Genomic DNA, 6,215 nt, shown 5'->3' on the forward strand with positions numbered 1-6,215 from the left:
CTCAAGGCCCACAACGCCACCAGCCCAGCTCAGCCCATCTCGAAGCCTTCTCCAACTGCCTCCTAGCTCCCCCACTTGGGCCTGTGCCCAACAGCTCCTGCAACCCAGCTGCCAACATCCACCAAACCTAGCTGCCTCCTCCTCTCTTGAGCCCTACAATGTCCCCTTGTCCCAATGTCCAAAAATGCCACATTTTTACCCAACTTTTCTACATTTTTCACCACAAAATCATCATTACACCCTATAATTTACCTCTACTTGCCATATTATTATTCATTGAATTAATTTAATCAATTTAATTAAATAAATTGATTATTATAATACTCTCATTTTGGCTATAAATATGTAATGTCAAGACCATTTTTTGGGTGCTTAATTTTTAGTTACCATCATATTTTCTACCATTCTCTCCTCCATTTTAGTGTTTTTCAAGAGCATTTTTCAAGTATGTATTCTCTTTGTTTTGTAATTTCTATTCTAGTTATGAGCTTCTAATCTTTTTGAGATTATTTAAGGTGATGATGAAACAATATTATAATGCCCCAAATTTCCTAATAAGGTCTAGGACCTTGATTAGGAGGCCGGGAGGGCCATAATTGCTTTATTATGCTATATAATGATAATATGCATGTTTAGGTGTATTAAATATGCATGTGAACCCATTTGTGATTGATTGGGTGACTTTTATATTTTGGCCATTTCGGACATTTTTGGCATATATGTGAAATGGGCGTGGTGCTTTGTTATTATTTGGTTATGCCAGGGTTACCTAGCACAAGACGATTCTAGGAGGTAAGCTAGTGGGAAAGTCACAACGGGATGTAAGCTTGACTTGGAGTAAGTCAATGGGTATTTAGAGCATTACCGGGTTATTGGGTAATGGGAATTAACATTTGGTGATAAATTGGGAGTTAGTAAGACCAGGGGGAAATTCTGGAAGTTTTGACTATAATGTTCCCGGGGGTGTTTTCGGGACCCCGAGCATTAGGTTTTATTGGAGGCTACTTAAGCTTGAAGTAACCTTTTAAGGAAATAAAAAGAACGTTCTGTACGTTCTCTCTCCCTAAAGTTCCCTTTTCGTTCCCGATCGCATTTTCGAAGATAACTTGAGTTCTAGGACTCGGAATCAAGCGAGGATCGAGGCATAGCAATCCTAAGGAGAATTAGAAGCTTATTAGCCGGAGGATTTAGTTGGAAACAACTCAATCGGAGGTAATTCAAGTTTAAGTTTTAAGTTTTTAAAAGTTTTTAAGCTTGAATTAGACTTTGTGAATCGTTGAGTTTTTAGGTTGTTTGAACCTTGGGTTTTGGTGGTTTTAGACCATTGGGGAGTTTGGGAACTTTGATTTGATGATTTGGGAATGTTTAGACATGTTCTTGGGAGGTTTTAAAAGGTTAAAACGAAGGGACAAAATGGCTGCCCCGAAGTTGGGCCGCGGCCCTGTTCTTGGGCGCCGCGGCCCTTGCTCGATGAAGCAGGTGCCTTTTCTGTCTTGCTGGGCGCCGCGGCCCTTGGGTTGGGCGCCGCAGCGCTTGCTTCTGGTGGTGCTGGGGGCCGCGGCTCAGGCAGGCTTTTGAGCCCGTTTGGGTATTTTGACCCCAGGAACATGGTTTTAGGCCTCGGGATCATTCCTATTACCCGGATTAGTGAGGATTGATGTCTTGGAGGCTAAGTTTTAGTTCAAGGGTTGGTTTTAGAACTTGAACTCATTAGGTCACCATTTGTGGTTGTGACTAGGTTAACACTAGAGGCTTGGAGTCAGGATCGTGCTTGTGGCTCATTTGTTGGTAACCTGTGCTTGGACAAAAGGTAAGAAAACTGCACCCTGTGTATATAAGACATGCATGGTTATTATGATGCATATTGGTTGATTAATGAGTACGTCATGCGTGGTTATTATTGATGAACGTCGGTTGATTATTATGTATGACATGCATGGCTATTCTTGATGCATGTTGGTTGGTTATTAAACGTGACATGCATGGCTGTTATTGATGCATGTTAGATTGTTGGATTTATTACATATGATGCATTAGAAACATGTGTTTGGGACATGCTTTATATACTGAGTATGATACTGTTCAGAGCTTGAGCCTCTGTGTTTATGCATGACCCTAATAGCACTAATACATGTTTGGTAAGCATGCTAAATGCCTCGTTATGGATGTGGAACATGTGATATGTTATTGGTGGCATGTTTTACTAGTGAAAGACACTGACTAGTCAGGGACCGACTCTAGAGTCGAGAATTATGCATTGAATGGCTCTATGGCATTAATGCTAGACCGACCCTAAGGTCGAAGAATTTATAAGCGCTTGCCTGGTCTACGACCAGATGACTATAGCCAAGGTATATGACCCCGGTGACCATTTGTCACATGGCTAAGGGACGTTGTCCATAGTTTCGACTCTAGAGTCATGAGGAAGGTTATGTTGGTGACTAATCACCTTGCACCTATCCTAAACAAGCTTAAGTCGAGAATAACGCATTGAATGGCTCTATGGAATTAATGCTAGACCGACCCTAAGGTCGAAGAATTTATAAGCGCTTGCCTGGTCTACGACCAGATGTTTATGGCCAAGGTATATGACCCCGGTGACTGTTTGTCACACGGCCAAGGGACGTTGTCCATGGTACGACTCTAGGGTCGGGAGGAAGGTTATGTTGGTGACCATTCACCATGCACCTGTCCTAATCAACTTATGAAAGGATCACGTATCAGTTAAGCCCTGGTGACCCTATCGTCACATGGCTAAAGGGAGCGATGCTCATTATTGTGACTTTTGGCTATTGTGACCTATTTGCTTGGACTGATAGTCCTGAATGGTTATTATGATCATTGTTGATATTATATCATGCTTTATTGGGTTTTCTTGCTGGGCTTCGGCTCACGGGTGCTACGTGGTGCAGGTAAAGGCAAGAGGAAGCTGGATCATCCTTGAGTTGGAGAGCTTAGGTGATGACGTGTACATATGCAGCTGCTCGTCCGCCACGGCCGAGGTTTAAAGTGGAACTAGGGTTGAACCCTGTTTTGCCGCTTAGAACGGCCTGTTGTAAATATTTTCTGTAACAGACTCTGAAATTATATTTTCGGGATCCCAATGTATATGTTAAACGTTCTAGTGAAACGTTACATCTTAACCAAAGTTTTTAATCCCTAAACCGCTAATCATACTTAGTTCACGATTTTGGCCAAATGACTCGATTAGCGAGTTTAGCACTATTTACAAGGCACACCGTAACGGTCCCAGGAGTTGGGGCGTTACAAATATGTAACTAGATAGTGTTTATTTTGTATGTTGATTTCCCATTTGTGCAACAAAGTTTATGGATTTTTCTTCTTCAAATATCTTATTTCATCTTAAATATCATGTATTTTTTATTGTTAACACATATTTTGTAACACCCTGGGTTACCAAGACCGTTACACTGTGTATTTTAAAAATAGTACAAGACTTGCTAATCAAGTCGTTTGAACATAAATGTGATTCTAAAGTCAACTAACAGGTTCGGGTTAAACGAGTTTGATCATAAACGGTTAATTTTCATTAAAACAAATGTTTGGTACATGGGATCCCAAAAACAGGGTATAAGTGGTAAATACAACTCCCAAAAGCTGATACAACAAAAGCCAGTCTAATGGAAAAATATAAATTTAGAGTTCTATTCCTGTAACTTTCCCTCGACCATGGCGGTCGAGTAGCAGACGATGTACACTCCACCCCCAGATCTCTCCAACTCTTGGTTGGTCCAATTTCCCTTTGCCTTTACCTACACCACGTAGCACCCGTGAGCCAAGGCCCATCAAGAAAACCATAAACAACAAACACATATAGCAACTGTAGCATTTAATCAACTTTAATCCAACTAGTTCAATTATTCAGCATGGTACAAGCATTAAGCTAAACAATGGTAAACATATATTCTCAAGAATACGTTTCAATTAGTAATACAAATGTTTAGGGTCAACACCCTTAGGCCGAGCCCTCTGTTTATCTAGTTGATCCCGGCTCGCTTAGGCCGAGCTATGTTTAGTACGCTTATCATCAGCCCCGACGCCCTTAGGTCGTACATTCATATAATGCGTAACAACCATACAATCATACAGTACATATATTCAATTATTAGGAACCTCAGTCCCATTCACAACCACATGGGTGCAATTTTCTTACCTCGAGTTCCGAGTGATAGATAAAGAGCGGTCCCGAGCATGATCCTCAATCCTGAGCCTTAATGGTAACCCTAGTCACAAGCGATAATGGATAACTATCAAATTCTAATCCAATTAAATGTTTTGGAAACAAATACTAGCCTCAGGGACCTCGAATTCTACTAAACCGGGTAGTAGAATTTGTCTCGAGCGCTTAGGTTTCAATCCCCGAGCCTAAAAACAATCCTAGGGCAAAACTGCCTAGGCTGGCTGTGACCTGGCTCAAAGGGGTCGCGGCGCGCCTCAAGTCAGAGGCGCAGCATCTAGCATCTAGGGGGAGGCGGGCTGCAACTTGCCCCCTAGGGTCGCGGCGCGTCCTCAAAACAGCAAGCCCTCCCAGAGCCTTCTGAGCACGCGGGCCGCGGCGCACCCCTGCGTACCCAGAAATCCCTGGATTTCCAGCGTGTTTACCCAACTTTCAACCCAAAAATCCAACTATAACATGCATCCTAGTCAAAACCAGGTTCAGATACGAGTCTAGGACTCTTAATTACATATCTTAAGCATAAAATCACTTAAAATCCTACTGAACTTACCATCCCAAATTATCAATTAACTATCACCCAAGAACCTAGACCAATTCATTCTAATAACTTGAATTCCTAGCAAAACAAAACAATTCTCTTACCTTAGTTGTAGCTTAAATCCCCTAGTTGTTCCTTGTCCCCTTTTAGCCTCAATCTTTCAATCCCCAAGCTCTAAATCCCAGACCTCTCCTTCAGCAATTCAAAGCTTTAAGCACAAGAGGGAGTGAGAGAGTGAACATGAGTGAAATGGAGAGAGAGAATGTTGAGAATCCACCAAGTAATTTCTGGTTAAGCCTAAAGTATAATTGACCATATCCCTTAATCAAAGTGGACCAAAATGCCCCTGAAATCTACTAAGCCTTCTAATTGTTTCTAAGGGTAAAACAGTCTTTTTCCCAATTCTCGCTAATTCCTCGAGTGTTCCTACCATTTTCCAGTTAATCCCGTCATGTCCAATTAATTACTAAATACTTATTCATTATTCAATAAATCCCAAAATATTCTCTAATTTCTCAAAATACTCACAGGCTCCCCTGAGCCAGGTATTAAACCTCGTTGTGACTATTTCGCTAATTCGCTCACTAAGATCATCTCGAGCCAAATAATAGAAATATATCCACGTAATAATGTGGTCTCATCCATTTATCACATATAATCACATTTATGCCCTTAACGGACCAAAATTACAAATATGCCCTTATAAATAGTAAAGGGCTCACATGCATATCTAATACTCATAAACATGCATATAATATATCCACATAATCATATAAACAATGCATGCCACATAGTCATGCATTTAATCAATTAAACACACATATATCCAATTATGCCCTTCCAGCGCGCTAATCAACGCACTGAACCCTATTAGCATTTTTTGGTCGTTACATATTTACACTTTGTTCTTTATTAGTGAAAAATCATAATATTCTTTGATTAAGGTGTGCCATTAAATTGTCCACACCAAATGCTTAGAAAATAATATTATGTTTTGCCTTATAAATAATATTCATTGATTTATTTGTTGTTTCTTTAGATTGACTCACACTAAATACTTTGAAATTATATCTTAAAATGTGAAGATAAATCCTATATTTCTATAATAACTTGTACTTAAATAGAATATCTAATTTGAATAAGTGATGGTTTGATTAATTTCTACTATTACTAAAGCTTGGGAATCAATGTGCTTATAAATATTATTGAACTTATATTTTGTGGATTCTATTATCTTAATAATCTTTCTTCTATCATCTTGGTTGCAATTATTAATTTAGTTATATAGATTGTCTTTAATTTCTTTATCATTGCCTTTATTTGATTTTCTTGTCACAATATCCCATCATCAATCTTTGTAGCTAGGTGAGTTTATTAATGTTGGTTTAAAATAGTTTTCTTTTTTATTTTAGACAACTCCTTTGGGTTCGATATCCTTGCTTACACGAACTCTATACTATATATACGATTCATGTTCTT

Source organism: Humulus lupulus, chromosome 5 (genome assembly GCF_963169125.1).
Source record: "Humulus lupulus chromosome 5, drHumLupu1.1, whole genome shotgun sequence".
Classification (NCBI taxonomy): domain Eukaryota; kingdom Viridiplantae; phylum Streptophyta; class Magnoliopsida; order Rosales; family Cannabaceae; genus Humulus; species Humulus lupulus.